Here is a 20,318-nt window from a genome sequence, read left to right on the forward strand (position 1 = left end):
TCTGTCAAATAAATAAATAAAGTCTTTGAAAAAAAATTCTGTTTAGGGGCACCTGGGTGGCTCAGTAGGTTAAGCCTCTGCCTTCGGCTCAGGTCATGATCCCAGGGTCCTAGGATGGAGCCCCACATCAGGCTCTCTGCTCAGTGGGGAGCCTGCTTCCTCCTCTGTGATCTGTCTGCTAAATAAATAAATAAAAATCTTTAAAAAAAAATTCTGTTTAGAATTCCTTCCTAATTGAAGCTCCTAACGTTAAGTTTTCTTTGTCATGTCAATTCCTCACAGATTTATTGTCTGTCTAAAAAGTATAAAAATAAAAATAAAAAGTATAAAAATCACCTGTCTTGGACACTTCTTTTTTTTTTTTTTTAAGATTTTATTTATTTATTTGACAGACAGAGATCACAAGTAGGCAAAGAGGCAGGCAGAGAGAGGAGGAAGCAGGCTCCTTGCTGAGCAGAGAGCCTGATGCGGGGCTCGATCACAGGTCCTGGAATCATGACCTGAGCCAAAGGCAGAGGCTTTAACCCACTGAGCCACCCAGGCACCCCTGTCTTGGACAATTCTTTAGGTTTCAATTTCCTTATTGAGCTTCCATGCACATGTAATAAAACTTTGGTTCTTTTCTTTGTTAATCAGTATTGTGTAAATTTATTTGTTAGTTTAGCTGGAAGACCTTAGAAGTAGAGAATTTTCCCTTCCCTTTAGTGCCCTTAGGAAATTCTTCATTGGCATCCCATTTCTTCTCCTTGAAAATATTTTAAAATTACTATTCAAAAAATGTTGAATATTAATAATATTATTGATATTATACACATCACCTCTTGCCTGAACTTTCAGCTTTTATATCTGCATGAATACTACTAAGCTTACAGAATAGATTTTACTGGAAGATAGTACAACAAAGTGGTTAAGAGCTTGGACTTTGGCGTTGAAATAGACCACCTGGGTTTGAGTCGTGCTTGTATGTCTTAACAACTGTGAGACCTTGAGCATGGTATTTCCCCTCTACAAGCCTCCATTGTCTTATCTGTAAAAGTGGGGTTATAATGCTCAACTCAGAGTTATAAGAGTTAGGTGGGATAATGCTTATGATGTACTTAGCATTCAGTGCATACTGATGATTGTATCTGTAGTCAGAGTGTATACATTGCCGTGACCTACTTTCTCTGCTTATCTTCATTTCAGAAAAATTTTCTATCTTGCTACTCATTGCTCGTATTTATTATTTTGAATGGCTACAGAATGTCTTGTCAAGCTTCATTAAAATTAACTTAGTCATTTCCTTATTGCTAAGTATTTAGGTTATTTCTGGGTTTTCTCTAGTATAAATAATGCTCTGATTAATATTTTAGAACATAAAGTATTTTTTTAAGATTTTATTTATTTATTTGACAGACAGAGATCACAAGTAGGCAGAGGGCAGACAGAGAGAGAAGGGGAAGCAGGCTCCCCCCTGAGCAGAGAGCCCGATGTGGGGCTCCATCCCAGGACCCTGGGATCATGACCTGAGCCGAAGGCGGGGCTTTAATCCACTGAGCCACTCAGGCGCCCCTAAAGTATTTTTTTAATAGCAAAACAAATTGAGTCCAACATATTTTTATCTCAACTCTGTGTCAAATATTATCATAAATGTGGGGCACTCTGATCAGATTGGGGGGCCACCAAATGTGGAGTGTCCCAGTTGGGTGGGGGCTGGTGGTAAGGGTGGTAAAAGGATTCATCAAGGCAGAACAAAGGAGATAGAAGTAGCAGGCAGAACAGCAAAGGAGAGATTTCGAGGAGATGGTGGTGAGGGACCACAGTTATAGCGCAGAGTGAAGGAGTATTGGGACGCATGAAATTTCCCCTTTTTTGGTACTCTTAGGAGTTGTATTTGGTTGTAACTGGTCAGTTAGGGCCCATGATTATTTCAAAGAGGGTCGTTTTTATTGTGGGTTTTTTTTTTTTTAAGATTTTATTTATTTATTTATTTGACAGAGATATCGCAAGTAGGCAGAGAGGCAGAGAGAGAGAGAGGGGGAAGCAGGCTCCCTGGTGAGCAGAGAGCCTGATGTGGGGCTCGACCCCAGGACCCTGAGATCATGACCTGAGCTGAAGCAGAGGCTTAACCCACTGAGCCACCCAGGCCCCCCCAACACTGGGTCGTTTAATGAGCCTGTATGACTTGCCTGTTGCTGCTCAGCTCAGTGCTCGCTGCGGGCCTTTAGTGTCTCTCTACAGTCGATACTCTGGATGCGAAGATGGCTCAGCCTGGCTCCCTTTCTTCGGGGATCTCAGGGTCTTTAGTAGAGAGAAGCCTTGGACTTACCTGCCCATTATATAAGGCAGGAAACACCCTATGCTTTCAGAGAGGAATCAGCTACATGTGACTGAAGTGAAGGGAAGTGGTTAGTGTGGAGGAAGTGTTTGTGGACCCGGAGGCTCCATGAAAGCCCAGCTCGTCCACGCAGACAGGCATCCAGCACGCTAAGCTCCCCTGCTGTCGGACTGCGTCCTGCCCTCGGAACCTTCCCGCTGTCGCTGTCGTCGGGGCTGTAAAACCAGGACTCTAATCCGAGTGGAGAGGCCACAGGGAGACTGACCGCTTTTCTCATTAACACGTTGCGAGGTGGAGGAAAGTGTCTGAGGAGGCTTTGACCTGGACTCGGAAGGATGAGGGAGACGGAGTCTTGGGGGGAATTATGGAGAGAGACCTCATCTAGGGGTCCTCTGGGATGGAGATGGAGCATGCAAGAGTGAGGACAAATTGTTTCGCTGCTGGTTTGTAATTGTGATGGGTTCAAGTCCTGGTAGAGGAGGAGGAATTTCTCTATAAGAGCATTTTTCTTCCAGGGGACCTGAAACATCTACCTAGCACAAATGTCTGCTGATTTCCAGGTCACTTTCACTCACCAAACCATGACAAAACTGGATAGTAAAAGACAGCAGCACTCCCTGGATGCCGGGAATACATTTCTAAAAAATTAATTTATTTTGGTTAAAAAAAACAAAAGAAAACCATATTACATAAAATTTACCACCTTAAGCATTTTAAAAAGTAATCTCTATACCCAATGTGGGGGTCATACTCACAACCCCAAGATCAAGAGTCCCACGACCTGGGGTACCTTGAAGGGCTCAGTCAGTTAAGCGTCTGCCTTGGGCTCAGGCCGTGATCCCAGGGTCCCAGGATCCAGCCGCATGTTGGGCTTCCTGCTCAGCAGGGAGCCTGCTTCTCCTTCTCCCTCCTGCTTGTGCTCACTCCCTATCTCTCTCAAATAAATAAATAAAATCTTAAAAAAGAAAAAAGAGTCTCACGATTTTTCAAGTGAGCCAGCCAGGTGCCCCTCACCTTAATCATTAAGTGTATAGTTCAGTAGTGTTAAGTACGTTCACATTGTTGTATGACCAGTCTCCAGGGTTTTCTCTTGTAGCACTGAAGCTCTGTATCTGTTGAACAGTAACTCATCATTTCTCCCTCCTCCCCGCCCCTGGCATTATACTTTCTGTTTCTGTGAATTTTACTTCTCAAGGTATCCGGTATACATGGAATCATACCGTATTTGTCTTTTTGTGACTGGCTTACTTCACTTAACATAATACCATCAGTTTCATCCTTGTTGTAACATGTCAGAATCCCCCCTGCCTCCCCAGACAGCCATTAATCTACTTCTGTCTCATAGATTGGCCTATTCTGGATACTTCATTATAAATGGCATTGTAAATGGAATTGTACAATAAACAACCTTTTGTGAGTGGCTACTTTCACTTACCATAATGTAATGTGTCCAAGGTTTATCCATGTTTTAGCATGAATCAGTATTTAACTCCTTTTATTGCTGAATAATATCCCATTATAGGTGTAAAATACCACATTTTCTTGATCCATTCACCAGTTGATGGACATTTGGGTTGTTTCCACTTTTTGGCTAATACAAATAATGCTGCCATGATCATCCATGTACAGGTTTTTCTGCATGCGTTTTTACTTCTCTTGGTTATATACCTAGGAGCGGAATTGCCATTTGAGAAATGACCATTTGAGAAAACGCCAGACTACCCAGGTGGCCGCAGCATTTTACATCCCCACCAGCAGTGTTTAAGGCTCTTCCAGTTTTTCCACATTCTTGCCAGCTGTGTAATGTGCACAGTGGGTTGAAAGGGGCTCCCCACCCCAAAGATGTCTTCATGTCTTAATCTCTTAATCCTTGGAAACAGTGAATGTGACCTTATTTGGAAAAAGGGTCTTTGTAGATGTAATTGATTTAAGGATCTCAAGATGACATCATCCTGGATTATCCAGGAGCACCTTAAATCTGATGATAAACATCCTTTTAAAAAACAGAGGAGAGACACAAAGAGAAGAGGAGAAGGCCATGGGAAGATTGGGCAAAGATTGGACTGAGCAGCCACAAGCCAGGGAATGCTGACAGCCATCAGAATCAATAAGGAATGGATTCAAACTCTCCTAAATCCTCAGGAGGGAGGGTGATGCTACCAGACCTTGGTTTTGGACTTCTGGCTTCCCAAACTGTGAGATAATAAAATTCCATTGTTTTAAACCATTTGGTTTGTGGTCTTTTGTTATGGCGGCCATAGGAAGCTGATGCTTGTTATTATCTGTCTTTTTGATTATAGCCATACTGTAGCCATTCCCATAGGGGCACACCCCAACCTTGCAGCCCCTTGCAGAGTATGGGGATAGACAGAGACACAGGACTCTGGAAGTGGCCTGATAAATGTGGGCTGCAAAATGCTGTCGCCTGTATGTCCTTAGTGCCTGTGGTCCCAGAATCTTTGTCCCATTTTTTGTCCCCAACTTTTGCCTCCACCCTCGTGGTGCTGTTAGTTCTGGGTCTTGGCCCCAAGTCTGCAGCCAGCAAGCTGAGGTGCCAACATGACATCGTGGTTTGAGCCAACGAAGCCCAGATTGCTAGCTGTTGTCCTGAAACACCTCTGCAGATCAATCAATCAATCCTGGCCATCAGAAGCTCTGGTGAGAGTGGGGCTGCAGCCTGTGGACCTGACCCTGCCCGAGGGTGAGAAGCCATGTGGAGTTAAGGGTTTTAGTTAGGTCCACTACACCTGCCCTGGTGGCCATCTGAAATGGGCAGCGTCCTCTCTACCTCCCCAACATCACTCTGATCCTGCCCCTCTTCTCCATCCCTCCCTTCAGCCACTGGACCATTGTCTTCCTGGTCTCCTGCTTCCAGCGTCTGCCCCCTTCAGTCCACCTCGCATACCAGTTGTCAGAGGGCCTTTGCTAAGGCACAGCCCTGATTATGATACTTCCTTCCTCAGAAACCTGCAATGACTTCTCACTGCATATCTAGCAGATTCAACTGTAAGGCTGGTATTCAAAGCCCTCCTTGATCTGGATCCTTCATCTCCCTCCAGACTCACTTCAGTCTCCACTCCACCCCTATCCTTTATTCTAACCAAACAGAATGACTCACTCTTCCCCAGATGCACTCCCTTGCCTTTGCTCTTATTATTTCTTCTTCTTAGAATGCCCTTCTCACAGCATCTTGTGGGCTGAAGTCTTTATATTCTTTGTGACTTGGCTCAGATGTCATCCCTGAATAAAGCCTTCTCTTTTCTCCCAATTAGAAGTGGTCTTTATTGCACTGCATGGCAGTCCTTGATTCCCTCACCTGCGGGACCAGGGCTGCAGCAGTACACATCTCTGGGCTTTGGGGAGTAGGGACAGTCCCTTCATAGTCTATGAGACTGGTTTCCCTTCAGGTTGTGCAGTTAAAACAACCTGTGTAGCCCTACGTGGTCACTCTGGGCGGGGCCACTTTATCTTCTAAGGTCCCGAGGTATGGGACCTATGACCTTCCAAGGGCTTTCCCAAGATAAATGGGCTCCCAAATCTAAAAAAAAAAAAAAAAAAAAATGAGCATACCTGAAATGAATAATAAGTTTTAAAGAAAAATTACTAAAATTTCCTACTTTATAGTAAAAATGTTCTACTGAAATCTGTTTTTATAGTAAAACATTTAAATTTTAACTGATGAGATGCAGTTTCCAAAGAAAGAGTGATTGAGGCTGGTGATGATGATGATGATGATTGATGATAGGTAATATTTATTTAGGGTTTATGTGTACTAATCACTATTCTAAGCATTTTACACATTTTAAATTAATTTAATCTTTATGGTAGCCCCGTGGTGTTGTGCTGTTATCCCCATTTCAGAGATGAGGAGACAGAGGTGTAGCCTCTAAATCTTAGATGGCAGAGGCTACTAATGACTCAGTGCTAGGTCCAGCTTAGCACTTAGCATGGAATGGGTACCCGGGGGCTGGAAAATGAAGGAATGAATGAATAACTGACTTGAAGGTCCCTCACAGCATCTTAGATGTGCCACATATGTCTCTAGGAGAGGGGCTCACTCCTATCTTACAGATTTCTTGTAGCTGTTCTTATCCCCATTACTAAGCTCCGGTAATTTAACCACTTCAGGTGGTAAGAAATGAGTTTAGGTGACTGCTTTGCTAATGGATAATTGTAGGGACTCATAGGAAAGAGAAACAGAAAACTTCTGAATGGTCCACAGAATCAAGACTCAGGGAGACCTGGAACAGCATTTTGGGTGCACCAGGTTTAAGTGTTGTCCTGCGGAAGCAGGCCCCGAGGCTAGTAATCAAGATACTGTATACAGAGAGTGAGCAAAAGAGAATGGGGGTGGCTGTACTATTATCAGACAAAATATATTTTTAAAAGAACTTAAATTTTTGACAAAATTTTATATTTTTAATTATACAATGTGATTTTTGGGGGCCATCATCAAATTAATTAATATATCCATCACTTGTCACCCATTTGTGTGTGTGTGAAAATACTTGGGATCTACTCTTACAAATTTCAAGTATGGTATATAATATGATATTATTATTATTATTTTTAAAGATTTTATTTATTTATTTGACAGAGATCACAAGTAGGCAGAGAGGCAGGCAGAGAGAGAGGAGGAAGCAGGCTCCCTGCTGAGCAGAGAGCCTGAATGTGGGGCTTGATCCCAGGACTCTGAGATCATGACCTGAGCTGAAGGCAGAGGCTTTAAGCCACTGAGCCACCCAGGTGCCCCTATAATATGATATTATTAACCACAGTCACCACAATGTACATTGTTCACTACAGTAGAATTTATCTTATAACTGAAAGTGTGTACCCTTTGATCAATATCTCTCTTTTCCTCCCACCCCACCATGCCCCCTCCCATACCCTGGTAACTACTGTCCTGCTCTTCATTACCATGAGTTCTACTTTTTCGTTTTTGTTTTTTAGATTCCACATATAAGTGAAATACGTGATATTTGTCTTTCTGTGTCTGGATTATTTCACTTAGCATAATATCCTTCAGGTTTACCTATGTTGTTATAAACGGCAGGATTTCCTTCCCTTTTTTTTTTTTTAAGGCTGAATCATATTCCATTATGTTGATATGCCACATTTTCTTTATTCATTCACCTGTCAGGGGATACTTAGGTTGTTTCCATATCCTGGTTACTGTAAATAGTGCTGCAGTGAACATGGGAGTGCAGCTATCTCTTCAAGACAGAGATTTTACTTCCCTTGGATAAATACCCAGAAGTGGAATTGCTGGATTATATGGTAGTTCTGTTTTTAATTTTTGGGGGGAACACCATACTGTTTTCCATAATGGCTGTACCAATTTACATTCCCACCAACAGTTCATATGGGTTCTCTTTTCTCCACATCCTCAGCAACTCTTATACTCTTTATTATTATTATTATTTTATTCATTTATTTGACAGACAGAGATCACAAATAGGCAGAGAGGCAGGTAGAGAGAGGGGGGAAGCAGGCTCCCTGCTGAGCAGAAAGCCCAATTCGGGGCTCTATCCCAGGACCCTGGGACCATGGCCCAAGCCGAAGGCAGAGGCTTTAATCCACTGAGCCACCCAGGCGCCCCCAACTCTTACAATCTTTTGACTTTTTGAAAATAGCCGTCCTCGCAGGTGGTGAGGTAGTATGTCATTGTGGTTTTCATTTGCATTTCCCTGATGATTAATGATGTTGAGCATTTTTCATGTCTCTGTTGGCCATTTGTATGTCTTCTTTGGAAAAATATCTATTCAGGTCATTCGCCCCTTTAAAATATCAGATTATTTGGGTTTTTTTGCTGTTGAGTTGTAGGAATCCCTTATAAATTTTAGAGATTAACTCCTTATCAGACCTATGGTTTGCAAATATTTTCTTCCATTCCATAGTTTGTCTTTTCATGTTGTTAACTGTTTCCTCTGCTGTGCAGAAACTTAGTGTTTGACATAGTCCCGCTTATTTTTTTTAAATATTTATTTATTTGACAGACAGAGATCACAAGTAGGCAGAGAGTCAGGCAGAGAGAGAGAGAGGAGGAAGCAGGCTCCCCGCTGAGCAGAGCGCCTGATGTGGGGCTCGACCCAGGACCCCAAGATCATGACCTAAGCTGAAGGCAGAGGCTTTAACCCACTGAGCCACCCAAGTGCCCCTAGTCCCGCTTATTTATTTTTGTTTTTATTGCCTGTGCTTTTGGAAACATAGATTTTAAGTCAAAAAGATTACAAGAGATAGAGAAGGACAATATAACCTGATAAAAAAATTCAATCCATCAGAAAATATTAAATTTTTAATAATTATAAACATATACACACCTGAAAATAGAGTACCAAAATATATATAAAGCAAAAATCTACAGACTTGAAGGGAGAGATAGTCAGTTCTACAGTAACAGTTAGAGACAAGGTTGGATTTGGAGTATTGTTCTTCTCCAACTAGTTCAGGCAATTCAGACTTGAAGAAGAAAAATTAATTGCAGAGCAATGAGTCACCATGGCTTTCAGAGCCAAGGTGAGGGGGGAATAAGGGCAAATTCAAAATAAGTAGATGAGATGCTGCAGCACACCTCTGAAGAGGAGGGCATGACAGTTTAACTGGTGGACAATTACAGGTTTAAAAACAAATTGCTATATTCGCATCATTGGCAGTGGGCATGGGCATCGACACATCATCTACAGCACCTTGGAGGCCAACTGGATTTTCTTTGGCTGGTTGCTGTCCTCCTTTTGGAATGGCCTCTGGTCTTCATGTGAGATTCCTCAGCTTTTTAGTGAGCACCTACTATGTGCCAGGCACTGAAATGAGATGATGCTAAATGATGCTAAATGAAAGAAGCCAGACACAAAGCACCACATGTGATATGATTCCATTTATATGAAATGTCCAGAAATGTCCATTGGTAGAAATGGAAGGCCGACTAGTGGTTGCCTGTGACTGGATAGGAATGAGAAGTGATGGGCATGAGGGATTTTAGTGGGATGATGGAAACGTTCCAAAACTGGTCTGTGGTGATGGTTGCACAGCTCTGTAAATTTATGTTATAAATCACTGAACTGTATGTTTAAAATAAATGAATTTTATAGTATACAAATTATACTTCAATGGGCTTTAAAAAAACCATGAGGTCTCTGCCTCTTTTTTGGGAAGGTGGACGTTCTTCCAGAAGAGGGACATGCAGGACACATATTTGACCTTGAGATGGAGCCAGCATGTATCAGGCAGAGGGCTAGGCACTTGAGGGGAGGTGGAGGGATGGAGAGGGAGATGTGCAGTTGACCCATATCGCTTCCGGAACCCGTACTGTACATACTGTATGTTCTATACCTCCCCACAAGCAGTGTTCATGCCTAGCCCAGGAAAGGACCACAGGACACTGCCCATGTCTGCTCTGATTGGTTTATGCTTTGCTGATGTTTTTTGTGATATTCAGCCATGGGTGGGAGAATAAGCCCATCCGTCCAGTTTTAGGACACTGAGGCCCAGAGTGGGGAGGGGCTGTGATCCTGGTTCAAACAGTGGTTGGGTGGATTTGAACCCATGTCCCCAGCACCTCAGACTCCTGCTTCTTCTCAGCAGTTCTCTTTGAGTTCCTGCAGAGCAGGCTCTTGAGGACCTGGGTTTGACTTAGAGGAATGGTCTTTTTCTTCTTAGATGGTAGAAATCTGGCCTTAAGGACCAGATGTGACACTGGGGAAAAATTTTCCCTCTCTTGGGGACCCAGCATCTATGTTTGCAAAATGGGGGCTGTGGGATGACGTGCCATGAGCCCTGATCTCTTGTGAATAAAGGTCTTACTCTAAAGAGCTGGATAGTTCCAACCTGCCCAGGAGTCTGGGACATCCCCTCCCCCGGGCCAGCCCCTGGAGGTGAGTCACAGGGAAGGAGAAGATAATTCCATTATGGAAGGGGGCCACCCACTGGGGCCTTATTATCCAGCATAATAGTAAAGTAATTGCCTCCATTATCCAGTGCCTCCTATGAACCTAGCTCTGTGGTAGGTGCTTCTCATGTTTTATCCCACTTAATCCTCACAGTGAAATGGCAAAAAGTAGGTGGTATTATTTGTATTTTACAAAAGAGGAAACTGAGGCTCAGAGAGGCAAGGTAAGCTAGTATACATTCCCTACCCTCATCTGCCTGTTGAAATCTTAAACAGATCTCAAGACTCATCTCTGGTACGGTGGCTCTCCTTGGGGTCATCTCAGTGTCTCCTGCCACTGTGTCTCTCTGTCTCCCTACAGCATTTTGGTTGTGGGCTGTGGATCTTTGAGTCTAGGTCAGTTGCCCCACTAGGCTAGGAGCTCTTGGAGGGCAGGAAGTGGGCCCTGATGGGCTCTATCTCTCCAGAGCCTGGCCAGGCCATCTGGGAATGTAGTTCAGATTGGCTCCCAATCTACAAATTGGATCAAGACCCACAGGTAACAATAAGAAGGAAAAATACAGGTCAGCAATGGTGAAAGTAATTCATAATCCCTGCAACAACCCAATCCCTGGGAAGAAGGGATAATGATCTCCATTAAAAAACAATAAGGAAACTATCTCTGAAGCTTGAGCAATTTGATTGAGGTTACACTGCCAGCCTGTGGAGGAACTGGATTCAATCCATGGCCTGTATGATTCAAAAGCCCATGTTCTTTTCACTGTTCCGAGGAAGTTGCCTAGATTTTAGTCTTTGATTCCTCCTTTACAATTTTTGCCCTACTCACAAGCTACCCATGAAATTGTTTGATCAACATTTTGTCTTAAAATCAACTTACTTTTTTTTTTTTTTTTTAAAGTAGGCTTCACCACCAAGGTGGAGGCCAGCTGTGGGCTTGAACTCACAACCCTGAGATGGAGACTTGAGCTGACATCAAGAGTCAGATGCTTAACCAACACAGCCACCCAGGGGCCCCTCAACTTACTTTTTTAAAACATAAATTAATTCTGATGAGAAACTTCAGATGGAAATCTAGTATCATTTGCCAAATTAATTAATTAATTAGTCATTATAATAACCAAGTTCATCCCAGTGCCTTTAAAAAAAATGTTCTCTTTGATTTCTTGGTTGACCCATTCATTGTTTAGAGCACGTTATTTAGCCTCCATGTATTTATGTCCTTTACAGATCTTTTCTTGTGGTTGATTTCTAGTTTCATACCATTGTGGTCAGAAAAGATGCATGGTATGACTTCGATAATTTGTTGGGGCTTGTTTTGTGGCCTAATATGTGATCTGTTCTGGAGAATGTTCCATGTGCACTTGAAAAGAATGTGTATGCTGCTGTTTTTGATGGAATGTTCTGAATATTCCGTTAAGTCCATCCAGTCCAGTGTGTCATTCAAAGCCACTGTTTCCTTGTGGATTTTGTCTGGCTGATCTGTCCATGGATGTAAGTGGGTCTTAAAACTATTATTGTGTTACTGTCAATTTCTTCCTTTATGTCTGCTAGTAGTTGCTTTCTGTATTTAGGTGCTCCCAAGTTGGTGCATAAATATTTACAATTATTATATCTTCTTGTTGGATTGTCCCCTTAATCATTATGTAGTATCCTTCCTTGTCTCTTGTTACCCCAGCTTTCTTTTCACTTGCATCTGCATGGTAAATGTTTTCATCTCATTCCTTCCTTCCTTCTTTCCTTCCTTTCTTCCTCCCTCCTTCCCTCCCTCCCTCCCTTCCTTCCTTCCTTCCTAATTTACTTGACTGAGAGATAGAGCACAAGTAGGCAGAGTGGCAGGCAGAGGGAAAGGGAGAAGCAGGCTCCCTACAAGGCTTGATCCCAGAACCCTAGGATCATGACCTTAGCTGAAGGCAGATTCTTAACCAACTGAGCCACCCAGGTGCCCCCATAACCTCACTTTCAATCTGCAGGTGTCTTAATGTCTAAAGTGAGTCTCCTGTAGGCAGCATATAGATGACTCATTCCAGTGGCTTTTGGGTAGGCTGCACATATACTCTGGGGAACCCATGTCACATGTACCCATGTGTTTCACATTGTTCCTATGATCCCTTTTATTATTTAAAAAAATTTTTTAAAAGATGTATTTATTTAAGGGCGTTTGGGTGGTTCAGTCCTTAAGCATCTGCCTTCGACTCAGGTCATGATCCTGGGGTCCTGGGATCAAGCCCCATATCAGGCTCCATGATCAGCGGGGAGTCTGCTTCTCCCTCTGCCCCCACCCACTCATGATTTCTCTCTCTCTGTCTCTCTTTCTTACTATTTATGGTCACGTGGTGCCACCTTTCTGCAAGGGAGCTGGAAAGTGCAGACTCCTATGGAAGGAAAGAAGAACCAAATAATAGTGAGTGTTAGTAATATCTCCTACATTTTATTTCTCACACCATGGGAGGGGTACTAAATATTATTTCTCTTCTATCAGTGAGGGAACTGAAGCCCAGAGAGGCAAGTGGACCAAAGCTACACAGATGGGACATGGATTCGAACCCAGGCAGTCTGACTGTAGAGTTCACATGTCAAACCCAGAGTGCCTGCCATCTCATCATTAATCTATCTGTATTGGTTTCCCATGGCTGCCAAAACAAATCACCATTGACTCTGTGGTTTAAAACAACAGGAAATTATTGCCTTAAGTTCCAGAGGCCAGAAGTCGGAAATAGTTTCACTGGACTACTTTGAAGGTGTAGGCAGGGCTGTTTCCTTTTGGGCGCTCTAGGGGAGAATCCATCTCCTTTTCTCTTCTAGCTTCTGGAGGCAGTCTGCGTTCCCTAGCTCTTGACCCCTTCCTGGAATCATTCTCATCTCTTTCTCTCATTCTCACTTCTCTGCAGTCAAGTCTCCTGCTGCCTCCCTCTTGTAAGGATATTTGTGATTCCACTCAGGGCCCACCCAGATAATACGGGATAACCTCCTCATCTCAAGACTATTAATTTGATCACACCTGCAAAGACCCTTTGCCATATAAAATAATGTTCACAGGTCCCAGGGATCAGCATGTGGACCTCTTTGGGGGCCATTATTCAGCCCGTTACACTATCTTATTATTTAGATTCTGGTTGTCTTTGGTCTGTCCTTTTCTTGGGGCCCCAAGCACGTTAGACCTTGCAAGATAGCGATTTGTCATGGTTTATTTCTTCTTTTACAATTCAAGTCCCCTGAGGGCAGGAACTGGAGAGATTCACCTTTCTCTCTACTGGAGTCCAGAACATATAAATGAAGTATAATTGTGGAAGTGATTGAATTGAATGAGCTAAACATTTCCCTTGAGGTCATCAGAAAGCAGCTATGGTGAAAGAGAAGCCAGGGAATGATGGTGTCCCAATATACCACCTTTCTGAGGAGGAAGAGGGGGTAACTTGTCCCCCAGGGCTCACTGCTGCTTTATCCTATGCTGCTGCCTCACGCCCATATGTTGAGGTGAGAGCTAAGGGAAAAGCTGGCCGTCTTCTCACCAGCGTCTTTGACTCATTGACTCACGCAGCAAATATTTATTGCCTGTATCTACACATAAGTAACATGGCCTTAGGAGTCTTTTTGGTGCCTTGTGGAAAGGCTTTGGGTCATACCCCTGTTATATGCATAGGCAAATTCCCAATCAAAGAGGTGAGATGGAAGGAGGCTCAGGATATTCTGGCTTAAGTCCTAAATTTGCTGCTGCCTTGGGCAAGCCGCACCCATCCTGGAGTGTCCACATAAATCTATGTGATTGCATTTACCACATAATTAAAATGTAATAACGTATGGTTTCTGCACTCTCCTTCCATACCACGAGTTCCCTGAGGAGAGGACAGTGTCTATGTCATCTTTGTTTTCCCACTCACCTGGTACATCATAAGCTCTTAGAAATAATATAATGGTATAGTAGTGATGATGACAAAAGCTATTTATGGCGAGTTTACCATGTGCCAAGCACTGTTTCGTGTACTTTCACATTGTAACTCATTTAATCCTTGTAACAGTTCTATGAATTAAATAGTATAATTATCCACCCTCTGCAGATGAGGAATCTGAGGCACAGAGAGGTTAAGTAACTTCTGCAAAGTCACACAAGTAGTAAGTGGCAGAACCAGGGTTTAAGTTCAGATCCTCTGCCCATAAAATACTCTGCAATATGGTTTGCTTAAAGAATGGGGTAAAATGTGGAGATGTGAAATGAGGATCTCCAAGTTCTCTTTAGCTATGATTTCCTGTGAGTTTCAAAAATGTAACGGTCTCAGCAGACTATAAAAAGGGACATTTGCTCTGGCATAACAGTGTGGACCAGGGAAACAGGTCCACATTAGTACAAGCAGGGTCAACTGCGAGTGGGAGTTTGAATCCCGACTGTGGCAATTATGGATGTGACCTTGACAAAGTATTTAACCTCCTCGATTCCTAGTTTCCTCACAGGGCAAAAAGACACTTAGACCTGCATTGTAGAGCTACCAGGAGAATAAAATAAAAATATAAAAATAAAAGAGAATGCCTTATGGAGAAGTGCTTCGTGCAGAGGAAGATCTACAGGAGACTGTGGAGTTTGGGTTGTAATTGTTACTAAGTTGGATATTCTTTACAACAGAACTTGGTGGGCCATTTGGGTGGATCAGCTTCTCAAGGATTAGTGTGAGATCCCCATGGTAAAAAGTTAAGTGAGTCCAAGGGTGGTCTGCTTCCTGTATGGACTTTGGATGGAAATGTGGCAGCTTGGCTCTGTGTGTGTGTGTGTGTGTGTGTGTGTGTGTGTGTGCGTGCGCGTATGTGTGTGTGGTGGGGTAGTCTTGGTGTCAGTTGCTGGGAATGGAGGTGGAAACATAGAGCGAAACAAGCAGGAACTAGAGAATAAGGAAATATGTTCAAATTCTAGCTCTGCCATTATCTTCCTGTGTGATCTGGCAGGTTTGGCAAGTCACCGACGTCTTTGGGTTTTTGATTCCCTAATTCCAAGGTGAGAGGGTAGAATCTGAAAATCTCTATGACCAGCCTGGAAGTTTCCAAGCCAAATTCTTCAATGAATGAAAACTCCTCTAGTATCCATGTCTACGAAAAGAGCAACTGTTTTTTTCCTTCCTGCTGGCAGTTGCTATGTATTTGAACCAGGCACAGGCGAGAAGCTTTTTGTTCTGGCATTCAGTCCCCTCCCCTCTCAAGTTGGCAAGGAGCTCCAAGAGGCCCACGTGTCCTAGCCAGGTTGGCTCAGGGCTCTCGACAAGAATACCCAATTAGTCAACAAACATTCACTTTATTTTTTTCAAAAATCGCATAATTAAAAAATAAAGGATTATGGGAGAATACATAAATAAGCAAAGTGAACAAAATTAAAATCTCTTAAAATCCCGTCACCTAGAGATGATCATTGTTAACGTTTTGGCATATTCCTCCAGATGCTTTTTTTCTATGTGAATTTAAATGAAAAAATTAGTCTCGTGCAGTATATACTTAGCATTTTGCAGCCTGCTTTCCTCACCTAACATTATATCATGAATGATTTTCCCATATATTGCATATTCTACATTTGTAATGGCTGCAAAGTATTCCATTGTATGGGTGTGACATTTAACCACTCCCTTGCTGGACCTCAGTTGTTTCCATTTTTCAGTCTGATGAATGTCAGTATCCTTAAATATTTGGGTACAATCTTTCAGGCTTTCTTAAATTTCTCAGAAGAGGAATTGCTGGGTTGACAGATTTGAACATATTAAAAGACTTTGACACGCATTTCTTTTTGCTTTCTAAAATGTTTGTATCAAAACAAATTCACCATGAGATGAGTTTATGTGTTACCATGTTCAGAGCAAATAGGAGGAGTGCTTCTGTTAATCAAGTGTTGGGGGGTCAGGGAAAGCTATGCAGAGAAAATGCCTAGGTGGAGATCTGCAGGATAAGTAGGAATGAGTCAAACAAAGAGAGACAACATGTGAGAAGGCCCAGAGACATTGCAATCTCAGGACAGAAATAAATTCCATGTGGCTAGAGTTTGGAGGGCAAGCAAGTAACAGGAAACTAATTGGAGAGAAACAAGAACCCAATGTAGGGTGACATACCTTTGTATTTTAGGAAGGTTGCTGTAGCTTCATTGTGGAGTGGATTGGAGGGGACAATACTGAAGACAGAGTGACAAGTTAGGAGGCTGTTGCAATCCCCCAAATGAGAAATATGGCCATGGCCACGACTGGGATAGAGGTAAAAGGATAGGACAGACTTAGTGATTGTTTGGATTGTAGGAGGAGGGGAAAAGGGAAGCCTTAAAAGTGGTTCTCAGGTTTCTTTTCCACCTGGGGAGGATGGAGAACCTGGGCACTGCCCTATGGTTCCGTGATAGGAAGATGGTATATTCAGGATGAACATGCCAAATGTGAGGCCCCCGTGAATCCATTTGAGTGGAGGTAAACATCTGGATCTCTAGAAGAAAGATCTGGGCTGCAGTGGCTGCTGGCTCATTAAGTCTTTGAGAAGATGCAGTCAATTCATCCCTCACCAAGAGACAGACATGTCTAAGAGAACCTCAAGGCACACCAACGTCTAAGGGACATGTAAGGGAGGAAGAGCCTGCAAAGAGACTGAAAGAGACATCCAGGGGTAGGAAGAAAACTTTGAGTGCCTGTTGTCATGGAAGCCAAGGGAAAGGAATTTTTCAAGGACAGTAGTTGGCAGAGCCTGATACAGATCTGTACCTCGCATTTCCTCAAGGATTACTTCATTTAAATCTCCCCAAAAATAACTGGGGGTGGGGGTCGGTGGGGACCTTCCTCATACATTTTTGAAAGAGGAAACTTAAGACCAGAGAAGGAAGGCAAATTTCCCAAGGTCCAGCAAGTCACTGGCAGACAAAGCTTGAACCCAGGTCTTGATTCAGTGTGTGGGCCAGGAGGGAGAGCCCAGCACATACACTTTTTAAAAATTTAAAAAAAATTTCTTTTATTTTTTAATAAACATATAATGTATTATTTGCCCCAGGGGTACAGGTCTGTGAATCACCAGGTTTACACACTTCACAGAACTCACCATAGCACATACCCTCCCCAATGTCCATAAACCCACCACCCTCTCACTATCCCCCTGCCCTGGCCACCCTCAGTTTGTTTTGTGACATTAAGAGTCTCTTATGGTTTGTCTCCCTCCTGATTCCAACTTGCTTCATCTATTCTTTTCCTACCCCCCAAACCCCAACGTTGCATCTCCACTTCCTCATATCAGGGAGACATGATAGTTGTCTTTCTCCGATTGACTTATTTTGCTAAGCATAATACCCTCTAGTTCCATCCATGTCGTCACAAATGGCAAGATTTCATTTCTTTTGATGGCCGCATAGTATTCCATTTTATATATATGTATATACATATATATTTTATATATATTATTATATATAATTATATTTATTATTTATTATTATATTATTTTATATTATATATTATAATGTATTATATATAATAATATATTATATATAAATATATAATATTTATTATTATATATATAATTATATTATATATAATATAATTATATAATAATTTATATATTTATATATATATTTATATATATATATATATATATATATATATATATACATACCACCTCTTCATTATCCATTCATCTGTTGATGGACATCTAGGTTCTTTCCGTACTTTGGCTATTGTGGACATTCCAGCACATACACTTTTAGCACGAGCCCCTTGGGTGGGTGATAGAAGAAGTAATGGCAACCACTCCATGTGTACCTAATGTGTAGCAGTGTACCTAGAGCGGACACTGCTCTAGGACTCACCTACATATTTCTAATCCTAACAACCACCAAGAGGGGTAGTAATTTTACTCCTAGGGCACACAGGAACCTGGGGCCCAGAGTGAAGTGACTTGTCCAACATCACATCTCTTGGCAGGTGGTAGGGCCAGGTTGGGAACCAGGCCCTCCCCTTCTCCAACGATGATCACACGATCATGCGACTCCGCTTTCCCGAAGATGCAGGCGGCTACTCCAGCGGGAACACCCGAAGGCGCCCCCACCCCGACCCCCATTCGCCCCTCGCCCCCGCGCGTGCATGCCTGGCTGCTGAGCCGTGAGAGCCGCTGCCCGGGGCCCTCCCTCCCGCGCGCCTTGCACAACCGGTCCAGATTAAGTGCTGCGTCTCTGGGCAATTATCGCCTTCCTGCCGCCACCGGGGCTGGCCGGGCAGAAAGCCAAAGGCCAAGGGACTCTCAGCCACCCAAGGAGAGCGGGACCCGCCGGTGGGGCCAGGCACCAGCGCCACGCGGTTGCACAACGCCGGGACGCGGGAAGAGGCGGGCGGGGAAGCGGCGCGGCGCGATGACGTCACGCGCAGCCCGGCGCCCGAATCCCCAGCCCCTAAGCCAGGGGGCTGGCAGGGGAAAGCCGGCGTCCTGCCAGGTAGCCGAGGGCGAGGCGTCCTGTTCTTCCTTCCTCCTCCTTCTTTCTTCTCCGCTTCCTCCCCTTCCTCTCTTCTTCATCTCGTTTCCCTTTCATCCCTTTCTCCTTCCCTCCTTCCTTCGTTTTCTTCCCTCCCTTCACCCTTCTCCCTCCAGCGCTTCCTTCCTCCTCACCTTCCTCCCCTCTCTCCTTCCTACCTCTCCTTTATCCTTTCTTCACTTAAAAAAAAAAATAAGATCTGTTTTTAATTGTGGCAAAAACAAATAACATAAAATTTATCATTTTACGTGTACAGGGGTGTTAAGCACATTCGCATTGCTGTGCAGCCCATCTCTAGGACTTTTTCATCTTGCAAAATTGACACTGTAGCCATCAAATAACAACTTCTTTCCTCCTCCCCCTTCCCAGTCCCTAGTAACAACATTCTGCTTTCTTTTCCTTCATTTCTTCCTTTTTACCTTTTTGTGCCTTTCTTTTCCTTTATTTCCCTCTTTCCATCTTCCTCTCTTTCTTTTTTTTCTTGAAAACCTGATGGTCCTTGCCAGCATTCTATACTCCGTGCCAGGCATCAGGCCAAGAGACCTGTCAGTGAGGCTGTTACAGGGCTGGTGAGTCACCATTCCTCCCCTGTGTGTCAGGGCCAGTGGGCGGCCCCTGGAAACTTCACCTAGCTTTTCACTGGTAGGCAAACATGTCCAGCAAGGAACTTTTGCCAGGAAGAGTTAATTAGAGAGAGGCCCTGATTCCAGCAGAGTCTAGGGTCAGGCTGGGAGCCCCTCTCTCCTCTGGGCCTTCCCCAACCCCGGGGGCTTCCCTTCTAGGCAGTGCAAGACAGCCATGATGATGGTGATGGTGATGCTAACTTGGATTGACACAAAACTTTACAGTTTACAAAGCATTTCCATAGACATGATCTCATTCTTGTTCTCACAACAATCTTGGGAGGTAAGCTTTATTATTCCCGTTTTACAGGTGAGGAAACTGAGCTTCAGAAAGGTGAAGGGATTTGCCTATGGCCATGGAGCAGGTAAGCTGCCCAGTTGGCAAGATGGGGACCCAGATTTGTATCACAAAAGCAGAAAAAAATGGCTAGATTAGAGTTTAAAACATCTTAAAAAAAAAAAAAAGAAAACTCATTGTTCTCTTCTGTGTTCCCATGCTACCTTATTTAGACCTTTTGAGTGCAGATGACACCTGATGGGTTTTCAATGCAAGGGCATAATAGGGCCCCCCCCCCCCCCCCCCCCCCCCCCCCCGCTACTGAATGAGTGGTAGAGGTATTTGATGGCATGCAAAGAAAGTGTAAAAGAGCTGATTTTCTAGCAGTTAGGAGACTTTAAAAGTCAAATTGAGCTGCTACTTAGTGGTCCCTGGGTTACCTGGAATTTTGTCTTTTGTTCAACATATTGCGAGAATAGAGGACTTGTAAGTGTGGCCGGAGTTGGGAGTTCTGCCTTTTCTGGGTGGAATGTCTGGCTCACGGGAGTACATTGTTTCAATTCCTTTGTCCTATGTTGGTGTGGAAATAATTTTTAGTGTCATGGGAAATTGTGGTAGATTATTAATGTTCCCCAGTATCCATTTCTCCTCTACTTTTGGGTATATGGAGACATACGCTCCCTTGGCCTCTTGGAGTAAAGCAGTACTCTGTGGCCTGGAGCGTTCAGTCGCTGGCCCTCCACCCATTAGTTCTCTCT

The 20,318-nt window shown here is 43.4% G+C and overlaps 1 long non-coding RNA gene across 1 annotated transcript in view; it reads left to right on the forward strand.

Moving 5' to 3' along the window:
- The first annotated feature begins 19,106 nt into the window (after positions 1 to 19,106).
- LOC123953326 overlaps positions 19,107 to 20,318 on the forward strand; it is a 35,446-nt gene continuing 34,234 nt past the window's right edge. The window contains exons 1-2 of the long non-coding RNA XR_006820860.1: positions 19,107 to 19,229; positions 19,594 to 19,648. This is a non-coding gene — a long non-coding RNA (uncharacterized LOC123953326). The remainder of the gene's footprint in view (positions 19,230 to 19,593; positions 19,649 to 20,318) is intronic.

The sequence above is a fragment of the Meles meles genome, chromosome 11 (assembly GCF_922984935.1).
Source record: "Meles meles chromosome 11, mMelMel3.1 paternal haplotype, whole genome shotgun sequence".
Classification (NCBI taxonomy): Eukaryota; Metazoa; Chordata; class Mammalia; order Carnivora; family Mustelidae; genus Meles; species Meles meles.